The sequence below is a fragment of the Hyla sarda genome, chromosome 6 (assembly GCF_029499605.1).
Source record: "Hyla sarda isolate aHylSar1 chromosome 6, aHylSar1.hap1, whole genome shotgun sequence".
NCBI lineage: Eukaryota > Metazoa > Chordata > Amphibia > Anura > Hylidae > Hyla > Hyla sarda.
This window is the reverse complement of record NC_079194.1, coordinates 15,051,808-15,074,541: the sequence shown is the minus strand read 5'-3', so window position 1 is coordinate 15,074,541 and position 22,734 is coordinate 15,051,808. Positions and strand designations below refer to the sequence as shown.

Genomic DNA, 22,734 nt, shown 5'->3' with positions numbered 1-22,734 from the left:
GGAGGAATGGGCCAAAATACCAGAAACAGTGTTTGAAAACCTTGTGAAGACTTACAGAAAATGTTTGACCTCTGTCATTGCCAAAAAAGGGTATATAACAAAGTATTGAGATGAACTTTTGTTATTGACTAAATACTTATTTTCCCCCATAATTTGGAAATAAATTCTTTAACCCCTTAAGGACCGGATTTTTTTTCCGTTTTTGCGTTTTCGTTTTTTGCTCCTTGCCTTTAAAAAATCATAACTCTTTCAATTTTGCACCTAAAAATCCATATCATGGCTTATTTATTGCTCCACCAATTCTACTTTGTAATGACGTCAGTAATTTTGCCCAAAAATCTACGGTGAAACGGAAAAAAAAATCATTGTGAGACAAAATTGAAAAAAAACACTGTTTTGTAACTTTTGGGGGCTTCCGTTTCTACGTAGTACATTTTTCGGTAAAAAAATCTCTTTATTCTGTAGGTTCATACGATTAAAATGATCCCCTATTTATATAGGTTTGATTTTGTCGTACTTCTGGAAAAAATCTACATGCAGGAAAATTTATACGTTTAAAATTGTCATATTCTGACCCCTATAACTTTTTTATTTTTCCGCATATGGGGAGGTATGAGGGCAAATTTTTTGCGCCGTTATCTGAAGTTTTTAACGGTATCATTTTTGCATTGATAGGACTTATTGATCGCTTTTTATTCCTTTTTTCATGATATAAAAAGTGACCAAAAATGCACTATTTTGGATTTGGAATTTTTTAGCACGCATGCCATTGACCGTGCGGTTTAATTAACAATATATTTTTATAATTCGGAAATTTCCACATGCGGCGATACCATATATGTTTATTTTTATTTACACTGTGTTTTTTTTTTTATGGGAAGGGGGGGGGTGATGAAAACTTTTATTAGAGAAGGGGTTAAATGACCTTTATTAACACTTTTTTTAACTTTTTTTTTGCAGTGTTATAGGTCCCATAGGGACCTATAACACTGCACACACTGATTTCTCATGCTGATCACTGGCATGTATTAACACGCCTGTGATCAGCCTTATCGGCGCTTGACTGCTCCTGCCTGGATCTCAGGCACGGAGCAGTCATTCGTCGATCGGACACCGAGGAGGCAGGTAAGGGCGATCCCGCTGTCCTGTAAGCTGTTCAGGACGCCGCAATTTCACTGTTGGCAGCATGAGGAGACCATATAGTGGCTGAATGACACAACGTGGAGGTGTTGGCAGCATGAGGAGACCATATAGTGGATGAATGGCACAGCCCGGAGTTGCCAGCAGCATGAGTAGGCACTAGGCCTTCACAATTCCTAAGATTAAAAGATGAATTAAGAAATTTAAACCGAAGATTTTGGATAGCGGGTGCTATTCCCAGACCCAGGCCCCACAGCGGCATCAGTAAACGATATATTGCCTGAATGACACAGCCTGGAGTTGGCTGATGCACGAGTACACAGCAGGGCTTCACAATCCCCCCCAAAAAACACAACAATTTTATAAATTTTTGAAAAAGATTTTGGATAGCGGGTGCTACCTATGAGAAAACTTGAAATTCCCAGATGAAGGCCCCACAGCGGCATCAGTAACCCATATATTGCCTGAATGACACAGCCTGGAGTTGGCTGATGCACAAGTACATGCCAGGGCTTCACAATCCCCTGCCAAAAAACAACACAATTTTTGAAAAAGATTTTGGATAGCGGGTGCCCCCACAGGGCTCATGTGGCTGTGAGATGTAGGCGCAATGTCTCCATTGCCCTGCCGGGGCATTGTTTCAAAGACTTCTCGCCAAGGCAAACCATGTGAAGAACAGCGTGACACCGCTGTGACCTGCACACATGGTATGCTGAAGGGCCACTGAGACTTGTCTGGGCAGTGGAGGCTTAAGACACAGTGGAGGATGTGGAGGCCTAGTAGCACACTGTCACAGGACCAACGGGCTGACAGAGTGTAGCAGAAAGCAGCATTGAGTACACACCAGGGCTTCAGAATCCCAAAGAAAAAACAGCCATTTAAAAAAAAAAATTAAGAATATTTAGGACAGCGGGTGCTATCTATGTATTGCCTGAGTGACACAGCCTGGAGTTGGCTAATGCATGAGTACACACTAGGGCTTCACAATCAAAATATGTGTCCCGGACCCCGCCGTGTGGGTACAAAGGACCTAATCTCACAAGCACCCACAGGGCTCATGTGGCTGTAAGATGTACGCGCAACGTCTCCATAGCCCTGACCAGCCATTTTTGGTTTTTGTATCTTTGTTTAAGAACAAGCGCATATCCAAGAGTCCAGAAGACTCTATAATGCAGGACGGTGGACTACCAAAAGACATTCTTCTATAAAATAATTTTTTATAAATAAAGAAGCAGAGTTCATCCCTCTCCGTATTATTTTTGAAAATTTTACTTAAAAAATCACACGCAACAAGTGTTCAATGGTGTAATGGTTCTTATTCTGGAAAATTCAAGTTTATTACTAGAGATGAGCGAATCGAAGTTGACGAACCCAAATTCGTTACGAATTTCATGAAAAATTTGATTTGCAACCAATGCGAATATTGCCGCGATTTGATCGCACCAATCGCTTCATTAAACTCCATTTTACAGCATTCCAGGCTATTGGAGAGCTAAGATGGCGGATCCACATTTGAGTACATGGGGCAGGGGATTATGGGAGGGCGGGAAACAGCGGCAGGAATGAAGGTAGGCGGGCTGACCCTGAATCACATGTGAGATGCAGCCTATCAGTGTTCACTGACCCCTGTGATGTCACAGCCCCTATATAATCGGCGGCCATCTTGCCTCTCTTCGTTTAATCTATGCACTCAGATGGAGAGGACGGGACTGTGTGTGTGTGAATAGCTCATACCACAGCGTTACACTGCAACTGCTAGTCACATCAGCATTAGGGAAAGGCAGGAGTGCAGAGTGCTGTGCTGTTACACTGAGAAAGATCATTGATTGCTAAACCTCCTATTCACGTTATTGAGCATTGCAGCAGAGAGGGGCAGATAGCTGTCAGCTGCCTCATACAGATCTCCAAGCTGCCTCAACTTTCTGAAGCATCTTATCAAGTCCTCATTTTTCAGCCCAATTGAGTTTACTTTTTATTTGCTCCACAAATCTTCTGCTGCTCAGAATTGTGTGACAGAGTGCAATTTAGGGTTTAATCCCTGTTTTTTTTTTTTTGTGGTGCTGCACTGTTGAGTCCTGCTGCTGTTCAGAAATACGTGATTGTTCAGTGGACTGTAGTGCATTTGCACCATTTTGTACATGTTAATCTGTCAAGGGGCTGGCTACATACTGTGCAAGTCCAAACAATACTATTCACTGGCTGTTTTTTTTTTTTAAATTGTTTTTTCTGCTTATAGTTATGCATATATAACTGCCCTCATCAGTACATACCGCATAGGTAAATGCAAGTTTTGTACCATTTAGTACCTGTTAAGCTGTCAAGGTGCTCCAAACCGTCAAAGTCCAAACAATAGTATCCACCGGCTGGTGTTTTACAAAAAAACTGAGTTTTTTCTGCTAATAGTTGGGCATATTGCTGCCCTCAACAGTGCATAGCGCATAGGTACATCCAAGTATTGTACCATTTAGTACCTGTTAAGCTGTCAAGGTGCTCCATACCGTCAAAGTCCAAACCATAGTATCCACTGGCTGGTGTTTTACAAAAATACAGAGTTTTTTCTGCTAATAGTTAGGCATATTACTGCCCTCATCAGTGCATAGCACATAGGTACATCCAAGTATTGTACCATCTAGTACCTGTTAATCTGTCAAGGGCCTACATACTGTTCAAGGACAGCCGTAAGTAATCATCTGCTGCTGTTCTAGACAGATACTGTTTAAAGAGTAGTGTAGCGTATTGTGATACCCTCATAAACGCACTAAGTATGTCAGGCAGAAAAGTGCCAGGACGTGCACAGAGGAGTGGCAGAGGCCTAAATACTTCAGGCAGAGTTGGGAGCAGACTTGGGGTGAGTGGCAGCAGGAGTCGCAGTGAGAGGCCTGAGCTCCCTTTATCAGCCAGCGGTCGTGTCTCCACCAGCAACCCATCTGCCATTGTCGATTGGTTAACACGCTCATTCACATCATCACAAGTGACATCTGACACCCCCAGTCAACAGTCAGTGGGTTCCTCAGACACAACCCTCAGTTGGCATGGCCCGGGAGCAGTCCGTGTCCTCCCATTGCCTTTGTCCTATGCTGTTCCCTCTCCTAAAGAAGTATCTTATGCTGTGGGTTCAGCTCCACTATTTACTGAGGACGATCTAATAGAGGACAGTCAGCAGCTACTGGACAGCCAAGAAGGGGAGGAGACAAGCGCCGCTTGCTCCACTAGGCGGCCAAGTAGTGATGCGGAGAGTGACGTGGGAGGTGGTGTTGCAAGTGTTCAGGGTCCTGAAGCAGACGCTGTTTGGGAACCTAAGGAAGACATCAGTGACGTGCACACAACTGTCGATGATGATGAAGCCGATCGCAATTGGGATCCGGGTGCAGAAGGGGCTTCATCATCATCAGGAGAAGAGAGTTGCAGGTTGCCCTTGAGGCAGCAAGGCGGTAGCACGGTTGGCAGTCAGCGTGGTGGTAGTAGTGGAAATTAAGGAGCCAAACGTGCCCGGGGGAGACCACCTGCTTCGCGGCAGCCTACCTTTCCGGGAAGGAGTGGAACAGGGGTGCCTGGAGACGGTGCCAGTAGCAGTCCATTAGTGCGGACTGCGGGTGGGAAAATCAGCTACTCGTTGGTGTGGAAGTTTTTCATAAGGCATCCGGAGGAGGTTCACGTAGCCACATGCAAGATCTGTCGGCAGAAGGTGAAGCGTGGCCAGGGTCCCAATGTCGGCACCACGGCCCTGCGTCAACACATGCTTCGCCACCATAAAGTGGCCTGGGAGAACCGTGGCTCCGATGTAGTGGTCCAGCCTGCTGCATCACCCAGTGGCCATCCACTCCCTCCTTCATCCAGCCAAGGCTCCACCACCTCAGCCGAAGGGAGCTGTGTGTCAAACCCTCCTTCTGTCGCTCCTGCTTCTCCCACTTTTAGTCAGCCATTCCGCCAACAATCCATCGGCGAAGCCATGTCCGAGAGACAACAGTATGCGCCCACTCATCCAACGGCGCAGAAGTTGAATGTGCTCCTGTCCAAGTTGCTGGTGTTACTGTCCCTCCCTTTTCAAGTGGTGGATTCTGCACCTTTCAGAGAATTGATGGCTTGTGCCGAGCCCAGGTGGAGAGTCCCAAGCCGTCATTTCTTTGCGAAGAAGGCAGTACCAGCCCTGCATAAGTTTATACAAGAAAAGGTGAGCCAGTCCTTGAGCCTGTAGGTGTGTTCAAAAGTGCACGGCAGCGCCGACGTGTGGAGCTGTAACTACAGGCAGGGACAATACTTGTCTTTTACGGCTCACTGGGTAAATGTGGTTCCTGCACAGCCACAACAGCAACTTGGACAGGTCACACAGCTTCCTCCTCCACGCTCTCGCTCACAGGCAGTTGGTCTTGTTACAGTGTGCGACGCCACCTCCTCATCCTCCACCGTGTCCTCGGCCTCCGCTGCATGTCCAAATCTCGGTGGCCCTTCATCGTACCATGTGTGTAGGGCACGGCGGTGTCATGCTGTTCTTCACATGGTTTGCCTTGGCGAGAAGTCTTGGAAACAATGGCCGGTCAGGGCAATGGAGACGTTTCGCCTAAATCTCACGGCCACATGAGCCCTGTTAGGGCTTGTTGGATTTGGTCCATCGTACCCACACGCTGGGGTCCGGGACACGCAAAGGTTGTTTTAAATTTTGAATCAAAAAATGATGGCGCTGCTGGGCCTGAGTCTGGGAATTTAAAATTTTCTCATGGGTAGCACCCGCTATCCAAAATCTTTTTCAAAAATTTCTAAAATTGTGGTATTTTTTTTGGGGGGGGGGGTTGTGAAGCCCTGGTGTGAACTCGTGCATCAGCCAACTCCAGGCTGTGTCATTCAGGCAATATATGGGTTACTGATGCCGCTGTGGGGCCTGGTTCTGGTAATTTCAAATTTTCTCATAGGTAGCACCCGCTATCTAAAATCTTCGGTTTAAATTTCTTAATTCATCTTTTAATCTTAGGGATTGTGAAGGCCTAGTGCCTACTCATGCTGCTGGCAACTCCAGGCTGTGCCATTCATCCACTATATGGTCTCCTCATGCTGCCAACACCTCCACGCTGTGCCATTCAGCCACTATATGGTCTCCTCATGCTGACAACATGTCCATGCTGTGTCATTCAGCCACTATATGGTGTCCGCATGCTGCCAACACCTCCACACTGTGCCATTCAGCCACTATATGGTGTCCTGATTGTCAGGATCCGGATAGGTATGCAGCGAGGACACTGGTGGTGGATCCTCTGTGTCAGTGGGGTGATGGCGTGGGCCGTATCAGGGGAACGGAGTCTAAGGGGTTACTGGTTTTCACCAGAGCCCGCCGCAAAGCGGGATGGACTTGCAGCGGCAGGTAACCCCCAGGTCGTTCCACGGCTGAGACAGGCGCGGTACAAGGGACAAGGCAAGAGCAAGGTCGGACGTAGCAGAAGGTCATGGCAGGCAGCAAGGATCGTAGTCATGGGCAACAGCAGAGTGTCTGGAACACTGGCTTGGAACATACACAAAACGTTTTCACTGGCACTGAGGCAACAAGATCCGGCGATACCAGGAAGGGGAAGTGGGTTTTTATAAGGAGGACACAGGTGCAGGTACTGATTGGGCCAGGCGCCAATCAATGGCGCACTGGCCCTTTAAATCTCAGAGAGCTGGCACGCGCACGCCCTAGGGAGCGGGGCCGCGCTCTCCGGGACTGAGCAGATGGAGGACTGGGCAGGTGAGGACATATGGATGCGAGCCGCGGGCGGGCGCGTCCCGCTACACGGGTCGCATCCCGCCGGTGACACTAATGCAGCGCTCCCGGTCAGCGGGTCTGACCGGGGCACTGCATGGAGGTGAACGCTGCAAGCGCTCCGGGGAGGAGCAGGGACCCGGAGCGCTCGGCGTAACACTCATGCTGCCAATATCTCGATTTTGTGTCATTCAGCCACTATATGGTGTCCTCATGCTTCAGCCTCATCCAAGCTGTGTCATTCAACCACTATATGGTCTCCTCATGCTGCCAACACCTCCACACTGTGCCATTCAGCCACTATATGGTGTCCTCATGCTGCCAACACCTCCACACTGTGCCATTCAGCCACTATATGGTATCCTCATGCTGCCAACACCTCCATTCTGTGTCATTCAGCCACTATATGGTGTCTTCATGCTTCAGGCTCATCCAAGCTGTGTCATTCAGCCACTATATGGTGTCCTCATGCTGCCAACATGTTCATGCTGTGTCATTCAGCCACTATATGGTGTCCTCATGCTGCCAACACCTCCAAACTATGTTATTCAGTCACTATATGGTCTCCTGACATTGATGCCACCACCAGGCTCTGTCATTGTGCTGCTATGCGGCAGTGATTCTAAAAGCGATGCCGGTAATCTGCATGTTATTCTGAATAACAGTATTATTTCACTACCCCAGCACACTCCATATGCGTATTAGAACACAGCTGTCACGATGCCGGCTGGCAGGTAGTGGATCCTCTGTGCCAGAGAGGGATTGGCGAGGATCGCGCTAGTGGACCGGTTCTAAGTCACTACTGGTTTTCGCCAGAGCCAGCCGCAAAGCGGGATGGTCTTGCTGCGGCGGTAGTGACCAGGTCGTATCCACTAGCAACGGCTCACCCCTCTGACTGCTGATGATAGGCGAGGTACAAGGGAGTAGACAGAAGCAAGGTCGGACGTAGCAGAAGGTCGGGGGCAGGCGGCAAGGTTCGTAGTCAGGGTGGATAGCAGAAGTTCTGGTACACAGGCTTTAGACACACAAAACGCTTTCACTAGGCACAAGGGCAACAAGATCCGGCAAGGGAGTGCATGGGAGGAGGTCAGATATAGTCAGGGACCAGGTGGAAGCCAATTAAGCTAATTGGGCCAGGCACCAATCATTGGTGCACTGGCCCTTTAAGTCTCAGGGAGCTGGCGCGCGCGCCCTAGAGAGCGGAGCCGCGCGCGCCAGCACATAACAGCAGGGGACGGGAACGGGTAAGTGACCTGGGATGCGATTCGCGAGCGGGCGCGTCCCGCTGTGCGAATCGCATCCCCAACGGCCATGACAGTGCAGCGCTCCCGGTCAGCGGGACTGACCGGGGAGCTGCAGGGAGAAAGATGCCGTGAGCGCTCCGGGGAGGAGCGGGGACCCGGAGCGCTAGGCGTAACAGTACCCCCCCCCTTAGGTCTCCCCTTTTTTTTGTCCGGTGACTGCCTCCCCTGGGATGAGGACACCGGGAAGGAATGGATGGTTTCCTCAATGGCAGGCAGTACAGCAGGAGTGGGAATGGGGAGGGAGGGCAGAGGGCGAGGCCTGGCACGGGGCAGTGTGACACCAGGACGAGGGCCATGAGGAGGCACCGAGGCTTGCCTGAGTGGACTGGGAGGGGGGGAGAGGCATTTTCTGTGGCAGGCAGAGTCCCTAACGACCTTAGGGGGACCGGATACAGGAGGAACCACAGGGTCACGGCAGGGAGTACTGGGAACCGGTTTAAGGCAGTCCTTGGAACAAGAGGGACCCCAACTCTTGATCTCCCCAGTGGACCAGTCCAGGGTTGGGGAATGGTGTAGAAGCCAGGGTAGTCCAAGGAGAATTTCGGAAGTGCAATTGGGAAGGACCAAAAATTCAATTTTCTCGTGATGAGGTCCGATGCACATTAGGAGGGGCTCCGTGCGGTAACGCACGGTGCAATCCAACCTGGCTCCGTTGACCGCGGAAATGTGGAGTGGCTTGACAAGACGGGTCACCGGAATGCGGAATTTATTCACCAAGAACTCCCGAATAAAATTCCCAGAGGCACCAGAGTCCAGGCAGGCCACGGCTGAGAGGGAAGAGCAGGCTGAAGTAGAAATCCGTACAGGCACCGTGAGACGTGGAGAAGCCGACTTAGCATCAAGAGACGCCACACCCACGAGAGCTGGGTGCGAGCGTGCGTTTCCCAGACGTGGAGGACGGATAGGGCAATCCACCAAAAAATGTTCGGTACTGGCACAGTACAGACAAAGATTCTCTTCCTTACGGCGATTCCTCTCTTCCAGGGTCAGGCGAGACCGATCCACTTGCATGGCTTCCTCGGCGGGAGGCCTAGGCGCAGATTGCAGTGGAGACTGTGGGAGAGGTGTCCAGAGATCTAAGTCTTTTTCCTGGCGGAGCTCTTGATGTCTCTCAGAAAAACGCATGTCAATGCGAGTGGCTAGATGAATGAGTTCATGCAGGTTAGCAGGAGTTTCTCGTGCGGCCAGAACATCTTTAATGTTGCTGGATAGGCCTTTTTTAAAGGTCGCGCAGAGGGCCTCATTATTCCAGGATAGTTCAGAAGCAAGGGTACGGAATTGTATGGCGTACTCGCCAACGGAAGAATTACCCTGGACCAGGTTCAGCAGGGCAGTCTCAGCAGAAGAGGCTCGGGCAGGTTCCTCAAAGACACTTCGAATTTCCGAGAAGAAGGAGTGTACAGAGGCAGTGACGGGGTCATTGCGGTCCCAGAGCGGTGTGGCCCATGACAGGGCTTTTCCAGACAGAAGGCTGACTACGAAAGCCACCTTAGACCTTTCAGTAGGAAACTGGTCCGACATCATCTCCATGTGCAGGGAACATTGCGAAAGAAAGCCACGGCAAAACTTAGAGTCCCCATTAAATTTGTCCGGCAAGGACAGGCGGAGGCTAGGAGTGGCCACTCGCTGCGGAAGGGGTGCAGGAGCTGGCGGAGGAGATGATTGCTGCTGAAGTTGCGACTGAAGTTGGTGCACAATGGTGGACATTTCCGACAGCTGGTGGGTTAGATGGGCGATCTGTCGGGATTGCTGGGCGACCACCGTGGTGATATCAGAGATATAAGGCAGAGGGACCTCAGCGGGATCCATGGCCGGATCTACTGTCACGATGCCGGCTGGCAGGTAGTGGATCCTCTGTGCCAGAGAGGGATTGGCGAGGACCGCGCTAGTGGACCGGTTCTAAGTCACTACTGGTTTTCACCAGAGCCCGCCGCAAAGCGGGATGGTCTTGCTGCGGCGGTAGTGACCAGGTCGTATCCACTAGCAACGGCTCACCCCTCTGACTGCTGATGATAGGCGAGGTACAAGGGAGTAGACAGAAGCAAGGTCGGACGTAGCAGAAGGTCGGGGGCAGGCGGCAAGGTTCGTAGTCAGGGTGGATAGCAGAAGTTCTGGTACACAGGCTTTAGACACACAAAACGCTTTCACTAGGCACAAGGACAACAAGATCCGGCAAGGGAGTGCATGGGAGGAGGTCAGATATAGTCAGGGACCAGGTGGAAGCCAATTAAGCTAATTGGGCCAGGCACCAATCATTGGTGCACTGGCCCTTTAAGTCTCAGGGAGCTGGCGCGCGCGCGCCCTAGAGAGCGGAGCCGCGCGCGCCAGCACATGACAGCAGGGGACGGGAACGGGTAAGTGACCTGGGATGCGATTCGCGAGCGGGCGCGTCCCGCTGTGCGAATCGCATCCCCAACGGCCATGACAGTGCAGCGCTCCCGGTCAGCGGGACTGACCGGGGAGCTGCAGGGAGAAAGATGCCGTGAGCGCTCCGGGGAGGAGCGGGGACCCGGAGCGCTAGGCGTAACAACAGCAAAGTGTTCTATACCCCTATAGAGGCTGTATGTAGGCTAGAAATAGCCTTTTTTAATATAGATTCGCCGCTAAAAATTCGGATCGAAACAAACTTTCGGAAAATTCGGCAAATCGGCCGAATCGAATTTTTGAAAAGTTCGCTCATGTCTATTTATTACTGTGATAACTATCAGATGAAAATAAAACACCATCCAAGAGTGTTTAATAACCACATACATTGCACCATAAATGTTGAAATTTAAATTAAGCATGTATGTATGTATTTCAAAAATCCTAAAATTAAAGGCCCAAGCCCAGAAGCATCATGAAGTCAGATCGAGCAATAACAGGTGGGTTATGCCCTCAGATGTCCGGGGGTCTGCACGCGCGCTACACTGAACGGACCAGCGTGTGTCTATCTTTCACCGACAGGTGCGGGTAACCCGCTGAACCCCGTTCGCGATAGGGATCAGGGATTGCAATTATTTGCCAGGAAAGAAGAATCACAACTAAGTGCGGGTCATAAGCTCGGGTTCATTAAGTGCCTGCCCTTTTACACACCGCATGTCTCTACTACCGATTGGATGGTTTAGTGAGGGCCTTGGATTGTCCCCGGTGGGGTAGGAGAAGGCCCTGGCAGAGCGCCGAGAATTTAAAGATCATTGTTGAAATTTGCATTAAGCATGTATTAGCTACTGCAAAACTTCCAAAAATTCAAGGCCCAAGGCCAGAAGTGTCAGTGAGGCAAGTAGTTCCTGAAAGACACAGGATGAGTCGGGAGCAGGCATTCGCAGTACCCAAGAGGGTTTCATAACTCCTTACATTTAAAGATCAATGTTGACGTTTGCATTAAGCATGTATTTAGCTACTGCTAAACATCAAAAAATTGACGGCCCAAGGCCTGAGGCATCAGGGAGGCAAGTAGTTCCTGAAAGACACAGGATGAGTCAAGAGCAGGCATTCGCAGTACCGAAAAGGGTTTCATAACCCCTTACATTTAAAGATCAATGTTGACATTTGCATTAAGCATGTATTTAGCTACTGCTAAACTTCCAAAAATTAAAGGCCCCAGGCCAGAAGCATCAGTGAGGCAAGTAGTTCTTGAAAGATACAGGATGAGCCAGAAGCAGGCAATGGCAGTACCAAAGAGGGTTTCATAACCCTAAATTATAATCCAAGAGGGTTTCATAACCAACCATAATTGGGAAATGTTGGTGTAGCAGCATAGTCAATCTACTCTGAGGCATCTGGCATGAATCCCAGATTCATCTAGACAAAAGTCAGTCTCCACATTTTTAGAGGACAGATGAGTTCGCCTTGGGGTGACTATGGCCTCGGCTGCACTAAACACCCGCTCTGATGGCACACTACTGGCCGGGCAGGACAGCTTTTCCAGGGCAAACTCTGCTAGTTGCGGCCATAAATCAAGTTTGGCTGCCCAGAAGTCCAGCGGATCTTCAATGGTTGTTGGCATGGTCATGTCAAGGTATGCCACCACCTGCTGGTTCAGGTCCTGCTCCATGTCTACCTGCTGCTGATGAGTTGCTTCACTATGCGGGTGAAGAAAGCTACTCATCAGCAACTGTGGACTCAGGCTGCTGCTGATTGAGCTGGTACTGCTCCTGCCACCCCTCCCCAGCAGCCATGGCAGTGGAAGGTGAGCGCAGAGGGCCCCGCCGAGTCAGACCTGCGAGTGGATGGACCATGTGGCCGATAGGCATCGGCCAACTGACTACATAGAATCTCTCTGTAGTAGGTCAGTTTGTCCTCCCTCTCAGTGGGTGTAAAAAAGGCCCCCATTCTGGGACGGTAGCGAGGGTCTAATAAGGTGGAGATCCAGAAGTCATTGCGCTGAGGAATTTTGACAATTTGGGGGTCACTACGCAAGCAACTGAGCATGCATCGTGCCATTTGCTCCAGTGACTCGGAGGGACTACCTGCCTCTATCTCCACTGCATACTCGCCTTCCTCATAACCCTCCAGCACCTCTGGCTGCTCCTCCTCTCCTGTCCGATGACTAGAAATACCGGCCATCTCATCTAACCTAAACTGTGCTCCGCTCTGCCCCTCATCATCCTCTCCTCCAGTTCAGCCCCCACAGGGCTCATGTAGTCTTGAGATGTAGGCACAACGTCTCCATTCCCGTGACCAGCCATGATTTCAATCATTTGTTGTAGGAAATGTAGGAGCGGCATTACGTCTTTCATGGCGTAATCCAGGCGACTTACAAATAATGTGGCTTCCTCAAAGGGCCTCAGCAAACGGCAGGTGTCACGTATAAGCTGCCACTGGTTCACATTGAAGTTACACAGGGGGGTACTCATATCTGCTTGGATCATCAAGTAATCGGTGATTGCTTTTCTTTGTTCGTACAATCTGTTCAACATACGGAGGGTGGAATTCCAACGTGTGGCAACGTCACAAATAAGACTATGTTGTGGGATACCGTTCTGACGCTGCAGATCAAGGAAGGTGTGCTTGGCTATGTACGAGTGGCTGAAGTGCATGCACAGTTTCCTTGCCATTTTCAGGATGTTTTGCAAATGGGGTGAAGACTTGAGGAAGTGCTTGACAACCAGATTCAACACGTGTGCCATGCAGTGCTCATGTTTCACACTTCCTTGTTGCAGCGCGGACACGATGTTCTTCCCATTGTCGGTAACCATGGTTCCCATTTCCAGATTTCGTGGAGTAAGCCATACTCGGATTTCTTTACAAATGAACTTTAGCAGTTCCTACCCTGTGTGACTCCGTTTGCCAAGGCAAACCATGTGAAGAACAGCTTGACACCGGCGTGCCCTACACACATGTTACGATGAAGGGCCACCGAGATTTGGACGTGCAGTGGAGGCCGAGGACACGGTGGAGGATGAGGAGGCGGCGTTGCACACTGTAACAGGACCAACTGCCTGGGAGCGAGAGCGTGGAGGAGGAAGCGGTGTGACCTGTCCAAGTTGCTGTTGTGGCTGTGCAGGAACCACATTTACCCAGTGGGCCGTAAAAGACGTATTGTCCCTGCCCGTAGTTACAGCTCCACACGTCGGCGCTGCCGTGCACTTTTGAACACACCGACAGGCTCAAGGACTGGCCCACCTTCTCTTGTACAAACTTATGCTGGGCTGGTACTGCCTTCTTCGCAAAGAAATGACGGCTTGGGACTCTCCACCTGGGCTCGGCACAAGCCATCAATTCTCTGAAAGGTGCAGAGTCCACCACTTGAAAAGGGAGGGACTGCAACACCAGCAACTTGGACAGGAGCACATCAACTTCTGCGCCGTTGGATGAGTGGGCGCATACTGTTGTCTCTTGAACATGGCTTCGCCGATGAATTGTTGGCGGAATAAAAGCAGGAGAAGCCGGAGCGACAGAAGGAGGGTTTAACAACTAAAGAAAAAAGAAAAAACGGGGGAGCTCAGCTACAAATAATGACAGACGAGGGTGCTTAACCTGCATAAAACAAACCACAGGGAAAAAAAAGGAAAAAGAAATGCATATGGAAGCACACCTGAAACAATCAATTATTCCAAAAATGACAGTCTTTATTGGAGCACAAAAAAATTACAAAACAATTGAGGAAATATAAAGACACACACAAGTTAAAAACACTTAAAACGGCCCAACCAGGTTGGGCCATTTTAAGTGTTTTTAACTTGTGTGTGTCTTTATATTTCCTCAATTGTTTTGTAATTTTTTTGTGCTCCAATAAATACTGTCATTTTTGGAATAATTGATTGTTTCAGGTGTGCTTCCATATGCATTTCTTTTTCCTTTTTTTTTCCAGAAGGAGGGTTTGACACACCGCTCCCTTCGGCTGAGGTGGTGGAGGCTTGGCTGGATGAAGGAGGGAGCGGATGGCCACTGGGTGATGCAGCAGGCTGGACCACTACATCAGAGCCACGGTTCTCCCAGGCCGTTTCATTGTGGCTAAGCATGTGTTGACGCAGGGCCGTGGTGCCGACATTGGGACCCTGGCCACGCTTCACCTTCTACTGACAGATCTTGCATGTGGCTACATGAACCTCCTCCGGATGCCTTATGAAAAACTTCCACACCGCCGAGTAGCTGATTTTCCCACCCGCAATCCGCACTAATTGACTGCTACTGGCGCCGTCTCCAAAACCCCTGTTCCACTACCTCCCGGAAAGGTAGGCTGCCGCGAAGCAGGTGGTCTCCCCCGGGCACGTTTGGCTCCTGAATTTCCAGTACTGCCACCACACTGACTGCCAACCGTGCTACCTCCTTGCTGCCTCAAGGGCACCCTGCAACTCTCTTCTCCTGATGATGATGAAGCCCCTTCTGCACCCGGATCCCAATTGCGATTGGCTTAATCATCATCAACAGGTGTGTGCACGTCACTGATGTCCTCCTCAGGTTCCCCAACAGTGTCTGCTTCAGGACCCTGAACACTTGCAACACCGCCTCCTACGTCACTCTTCGCATCACTACTTGGCTGCCTAGCGGAGCAAGCGGCGCATGTCTCCTCCCCTTCTTGGCTGTCCAGTAGCTGCTGACTGTCCTCTATTAGATCGTCCTCAGTAAATAGTGGAGCTGAACCCACAGCATAAGATACTTCTTTAGGAGAGGGATCAGCATAGGACAAAGGCAATGGGAGGACAGGGACTGCTCCTGGGCCATGCCAACTGAGGGTTGTGTATGAGGAACCCACCGACTGTTGACTGGGGGTGTCAGATGTCACTTGTGGTGATGTGGATGAGCGTGCTAACCAATCGATGACGGCAGATGGGTTGCTGGTGGAGACACGACCGCTGGCTAATAACGGGAGCTCAGGCCTCTCGCTGCGACTCCTGCTGCCACTCGCCCCAAGTCTGCTGCCAACTCTGCCTGAAGTATTTAGGCCTCTGCCACTCCTCTGTGTGTGTCCTGGCACTTCTCTGCCTGACATACTCAGTACGTTTATGAGGGTATCACATTACGCTACACTACTCTTTAAACAGTATTTGTCTAGAACAGCAGCAGGTGATTACTTACGGCTGTCCTTTCACAGAATGTAGGCCCTTTATATATATACGCACACAGTTAGTATAGTTCCCCCACATTAGGTGCAGTATAGTTCCCCCACATTAGGTGCAGTATAAGTCCCGCCACATTAGGTGCAGTATAGTTCCCCCACATTAGGGGCAGTATAAGTCCCACCACATTAGGTTGGCAGTATAAGTCCCCGCACATTAGGTTGGCAGTACAGTTCCCCCACATTAGGTTGGCAGTACAGTTCCCCCACATTAGGTTGGCAGTACAGTTCCCTCACATTAGGTGCAGTTCAGTTCCCCCACATTAGGTGCCACATAATGTGGGGGAACTGTACTGCACCTAATGTGGGGGAACTGTACTGCACCTAATGAAGGGGAACTGTACTGCACCTAATGAGGGGGAACTGTACTGCACCTAATGTGGGGGAACTGTACTGCACCTAATGTGGGGGAACTGTACTGCACCTAATGTGGGGGAACTGTACTGCACCAGTACAGTTCCCCTACATTAAGTGCAGTACAGTTCCCCCACATTATGTGCAGTACAGTTCCCCCACATTATGTGCAGTACAGTTCCCCTACATTAGGTGCAGTATAGTTCCCCACATTAGGTGCAGTATAGTTCCCCCACATTAGGTGCAGTATAGTTCCCCTTATTAGGTGCAGTATAATTCCCCTTATTAGGTGCAGTATAGTTCCCCACATTAGGTGTAGTATAGTTCCCCCACATTAGGTGCAGTATAGTTCCCCCACATTAGGTTGGCAGTATAGTTCCCCACATTAGGTGCAGTATAGTTCCCCCACACTAGGTGCAGTATAAGTCCCACCACATTAGATTGGCAGTATAAGTCCCCGCACATTAGGTTGGCAGTACAGTTCCCCCACATTAGGTTTGCAGTACAGTTCCCCAACATTAGGTTGGCAGTACAGTTCCCCCACATTAGGTTGGCAGTACAGTTCCCCCACATTAGGTGCCACCTAATGTGGGGGAACTGGGAACTGTACTGCACCTAATGTGGGGGAACTGTACTGCACCTAATGTGGGGGAACTGTACTGCGCCAAATGTGGGGGAACTGTACTGCACCTAATGTGGGGGAACTGTACTGCACCTAATGAAGGGGAACTGTACTGCACCTAATGAGGGGGAACTGTACTGCACCTAATGTGGGGGAACTGTACTGCACCTAATGTGGGGGAACTGTACTGCACCTAATGTGGGGGAACTGTACTGCACCAGTACAGTTCCCCTGCATTAAGTGCAGTACAGTTCCCCCACATTAGGTTGGCAGTACAGTTCCCCCACATTAGGTGCAGTTCAGTTCCCCCACATTAGGTGCCACCTAATGTGGGGGAACTGTACTGCACCTAATGTGGGGGAACTGTACTGCACCTAATGAAGGGGAACTGTACTGCATCTAATGAGGGGGAACTGTACTGCACCTAATGTGGGGGAACTGTACTGCACCTAATGTGGGGGAACTGTACTGCACCTAATGTGGGGGAACTGTACTGCACCAGTACAGTTCCCCTACATTAAGTGCAGTACAGTTCCCCCACATTATGTGCAGTACAGTTCCCCCACATTATGTGCAGTACAGTTCCCCTACATTAGGTGCAGCATAGCTCCCCACATTAGGTGCAGTATAGTTCCCCACATTAGGTGCAGTATAGTTCCCCCACATTAGGTGCAGTATAGTTCCCCACATTAGGTGTAGTATAGTTTCCCACATTAGGTGTAGTATAGTTCCCCCACATTAGGTGCAGTATACTTCCCCCACATTAGGTGCAGTACAGTTTCCCCACATTAGGTTGGCAGTATAGATCCCCACATTAGGTTGACAGTATAGTTCCCCCCATTAGGTGCAGTATAGTTCCCCCCACATTAGGTACAGTATAGTTCCCCCCACATTAGGTGCAGTATAGTTCCCCCACATTAGGTGCAGTATAGTTCCCCACACATTAGGTGCATTAAAGTTCCCCCACATTAGGTTGGCAGTATAGTTCCCACATTAGGTGCAGTATAGTTCCTCCACATTAGGTGCAGTATAGTTCCCCCACATTAGGTTGGCAGTATAGTTCCCACATTAGGTGCAGTATAGTTCCCACATTAGGTGCGGTATAATTCCCCACATTAGGTACAGTACAGTTCCCTACAAAAGCAAAATAGAAATGGAGGCCACCAGCATCTGGGGGTGCTACCTTCCTACTGGCAGGAACAGGGGGTTAATTTGAGGGCACTACCTTCTTACTGGGGGGGGGGGGGGGTTAATCTGGGGGTACTACCATCCTACTGGGGGGGAGGGGGTTAATCTGGGGGTACTACCTGCCTACTCTGGGCCCCAGATTAACCCCCTCCCCCCCCCCCTGATAGGCCGGTAGTACCGAAGATTAACCCCCTTCCCCCAGCAGGCAGGTAGTACCCCCAGATTAACCCTCTCCCCTCAGCAGGCAGGTAGTAATCCCCAGATTGACCCCCTCCCTCCAGCAGGCAGGTAGTACCCCCAGATTAACCCCCCCCCAGTAGGATGGTAGTACCCCCCAGTTTAACCCCCTCTCCCCCCGGTAGGAATGCAGTACCCCCCAGATTAACCCTATCCCCCCACCCTGTTAGAAGGTGGTACCCCCCTGATGACCCCCTCCCCCCCAGTAGGATGGTAGTACCCCACAGTTTAACCCCCTCTCCCCCCCTGTAGGAATGCAGTACCCCCCAGATTAACCCTATCCCCCCAGACCCAGTAGGCAGGTTGAAATAACATTCACTCACTCAGCGCGGTAATCCTGCGAGCCGTGTACCGTCACGCTCTGGGGCCGGCCTCCTTGAATACAGCGTGAAGTCCTGATGGTCATGTGACGGCAGTAACGCGCGGAAATACAAATCCCGGACCAACTGAAGGCGAGCCAGAGCGGGGCGGGGCACAAAAAGGAGCAGGAGGCAGCGCTGTGCGGTGCGCCTGACGGACAGGCGCACCGCACAGCAGGGGGGGCGGGGGTCTGGGCAGGTGAAGGACGGTCAGGCACAGATGGGGGGTGCTGCGGAGCGTCTTGGTGTCACCCGTTGCGGGCCGCACCCGGGTCGCAACGCCACTGGATTAGGGTGTGCCTGGGCACACCCGGCACACCCCGTGCGCACGCCTATGTGTATGCGGTATACACTGATGAGGGCAGTAAGATGCATAACTATACGCAGAAAAAACTGTGTATTTTTGTAAAACACAAGCTGGTGAATACTATTGTTTGGACTTTGACGGTATGGAGCACCTTGACAGTTTAGCAGGTACTAAATGGTACAATACTTGCATGTACCTATGCAGTATGCACTGATGAGGGCAGTTATATATGCGTAACTATATGCAGAAAAAACTCTGTATTTAAAAAAAAAAAAAACAGCCAGTGAATAGTATTGTTTGGACTTGCACAGTATGTAGACTTGGACTTGCACAGTATGTAGCCCCATGACAGATTAACAGGTACAAAATGGTACAAATACACTACAGTCCACTGAACAATCACGTATTTCTGAACAGCAGCAGGAGATAAGATGGTTGATAAAGTTCAGGCAGCTTGGAGATCTGTATGAGGCAGCTGACAGCCAGTGGCGTACCAAGGGGGGGGGGGGGGGGGGGGCGGGGGGTGCGGCCCGCCCCGGGTGCCACTCTCAAGGGGGGTGCCAGGGGCGGACTGACCCGCCGCTGCTGAGGTCCGGGACACTCGTCCCAGATCCCCAGCAGTAAGCGCTACATTCTCCCGTATGCGCGATACACGCACATACAGGAGAAGGCGCCGCATCTGCAGCTACACAGAGGAGACGTGACCTCCGCCCCCACGCAGCACGCAGTACAGGCGCCGGTGACATCACTCATCAGCGCCTGTACTGTGGAGGGGAGAAGACGCAGGCCCCTGCAGCTGAGGAGATCGCTGCGTGGGACATCAGGTGAGCATCCTTTTTTATTTTTATTTTTTACTCTACATATACCTAGAGGGAGGGGTGGGGGGTGCTCTGCATTTACCTATAGGGGAGGGGGGAGAAGGAGGGGGGTGCTCTGCATTTACCTATAGGGAAGGGGGGGGTGCTCTGCATTTACCTATAGGGAAGGGGGAGAGAGGGGGGGGGTGCTCTGCATTTACCTATAGGGAAGGGGGGGAGAGGGAGGGGGGGTGCTCTGCATTTACCTATAGGGAAGGGGGGGAGAGGGGGGGTGCTCTGCATTTACCTATAGGGAAGGGGGGGGTGCTCTGCATTTACCTATAGGGAAGGGGTGGAGAGGGAGGGGGGGTGCTCTGCATTTACCTATAGGGAAGGGGGGGAGAGGGGGGGTGCTCTGCATTTACCTATAGGGAAGGGGTGGAGAGGGAGTGGGGGTGCTCTGCATTTACCTATAGGGAAGGGGGGGAGCTCTGCATTTACCTATAGGGAAGGGGAGAGAGGGGGGTGCTCTTCATTTACCTATGGGGAGAGGGGGGGTGCTCTGCATTTACCTATAGGGAAGGGGGGGCTCTGCATATACTTAGGGCTGGGCGGTATGACCATATATGTGTATCACGGTATTTTTTTAACTTACGGTGGTTCCACGGTATATAACGGTATTCCCCCCCCCCAAAATTATGTGACCCGCCAGCACTGTTCTGCCCCCCCCCCCCCCGCCCATATCATGTGACCCGCGCGCGGTGTTTGGCTTCCCCCCTCCCCCCCAAAATCATGTGACCCGCCAGCACTGTTCTGCTCCCCCCAATTAATGATCAGCCCAGCGGGGTACTACTCACATATGTCAAGCACTGCCCTCCTCCTCTTTGTTGGGGGCCACCGGCGATGGAACTCACTGTACGTCAGTGGTCTCCAACCTGCGGACCTCCAGTTGTTGCAAAACTACAACTCCCAGTTGGCTGTCCGGGCATGCTGGGAGTTGTAGTTTTGCAACAGATGGAGGTCCGCAGGTTTGAGACCACTGCTGTACGCTGTATACTGCTTCATACATGACAGTGGGCTCAGCCTATCACTGGCAGGGGGATGGGGGGTTTAGCTCTGCATATACCTATGGGAAAGAGGGGGGTGTAACTGCATATACCTATGGGAAAGAGGGGGGGGTAGCGTAGCTCTGCATATGCCTATGGGAAAGAGGGGGGGGGTGTAACTCTGCATATACCTATGGGAAAGATGGGGTTACCTGGCTACCTACCCACCTGCCCTTTTACTGTGCAGGACACCAAGGAGGGCATTATTACAGTTTGTGGGCCTATAGATGGGCAGATTGTGTATACGAGGGGAGGGCACTGAATATATGCAGAGTCTGACATGTTTTTCCTGCAGATGTTAAGAGATCCACATGGCGGTCTTATCCGGACGGAGAAGAAAAGGAAAGAGGACGCCGCTGATCAGAAAATACGTAATTGTGAGTCCCAAAATGTAACTCTAATCATTTATATGGTATACAGATCCTGTGTACAGCTGGTATCTACCGCCATATGGTCCTGTATATAATCACTTATACAGATCCTTTATAGTATACTGGTCTGTATATAGTGGTTTTATACAGTATGGCGGTATTATCCAGTTATTGTGTGGTGATATATATTTACTCCTTGTATACCAGTATTATTGGTCATAGAAATGTACCTACGTTAAAGTGTTTCTTATATATATATAAATTTTAGTTTATTGTGTGTGGGATTTGGGTGGAATAGGAGTGTGGCAGAAGATTGACGAGCTGCAGGGGCCCTTGCTTTTTTTTTGGTCCGGGGGCCCCGAGTGTTGTCAGTCCCCTCCTGAGGGGAGGGGAGGGAGGGGGTGTAATTAAGGGGGGGGTGCGTGTGTGTGTGTGGGGGGGGGGGGGGGGGGGGGGGTGCCAAACAAAGGGTCCGCCCCGGGTGCCAAATGCTCTAGGTACGCCCCTGCTGACAGCTATCTGCCCCTCTCTGCTGCAATGCTCAATAACGTGAATAGGAGGTTTAGCAATCAATGATCCTTCTCAGAGTAACAGCACAGCTCTCTGCACTCCTGCCTTTCCCTAATGCTGATGTGACTAGCAGTTGCAGTGTAACGCTGTGGCATGAGCTATTCACACACACGCAGTCCTGTCCTCTCCATCTGAGTGCATAGATGAAATGAAGAGAGGCAAGATGGCCGCCGATTATAGGGGCTGTGACATCACAGGGATGAACACTGATAGGCTGCATCTCATTTGTGATTCAGGCTCAGCCCGCCTACCTTCATTCCCGCCGCTGTTTCCCACCCTCCCATAATCCCCTGCACCATGTACTCACATGTGGATCCGCCATCTTAGGTCTCCAATAGCCTGGAACGCTGTAAAATGGAGTTTAATGAAGTGATTTGCGTGATCGAATCGCGGCGATATTCGCATTTGTTGCGAATCGAATTTTCCATGAAATTCGTAACGAATTCGGGTTCGTCAACTTCGATTCGCTCATCTCTAATATTAACTTCCTGTTTGTGGCACAGGGTGGTGACCATGGTGGCCATTTTGAAGTCGGCCATTTTGAATCCAACTTTTGTTTTTTCAATACGAAGAGGGTCATGTGACACATCAAGCTTATTGGGAATTTCACAAGAAAAACAATTATGTGCTTGGTTTTAACATAACTTTATTCTTTCATGAGTTATTTACAAGTTTCTGACCATCTATAAAATGAGTTCAATGTGCTGCCCATTGTGTTGGATTGTCAATGCAACCCTCTTCTCACACTCTTCACACACTGATAGCAACACCGCAGGAGAAATGCTAGCACAGGCTTCCAGTATCTGTATACACTGCTATATACTACTATATACACCGCAGGAGAAATGCTAGCACAGGCTTCCAGTATCCGTATACACTGTTATATACTACTATATACACCGCAGGAGAAATGCTAGCACAGGCTTCCAGTATCCGTATACACTGTTATATACTACTATATACACCGCAGGAGAAATGCTAGCACAGGCTTCCAGTATCCGTATACACTGTTATATACTACTATATACACCACAGGAGAAATGCTAGCACAGGCTTCCAGTATCCGTAGTTTCAGGTGCTGCACATCTCGTATCTTCACAGCATA

At 50.4% G+C, this 22,734-nt stretch overlaps 1 protein-coding gene across 1 annotated transcript in view; it reads left to right on the top strand.

Annotated features, from left to right (window-relative positions):
* Positions 1–22,734, top strand: part of LOC130275350 (calcium-activated chloride channel regulator 1-like) — a 67,172-nt gene that overhangs the window by 14,864 nt on the left and 29,574 nt on the right. The gene's annotated exons all lie outside the window — the stretch shown is intronic.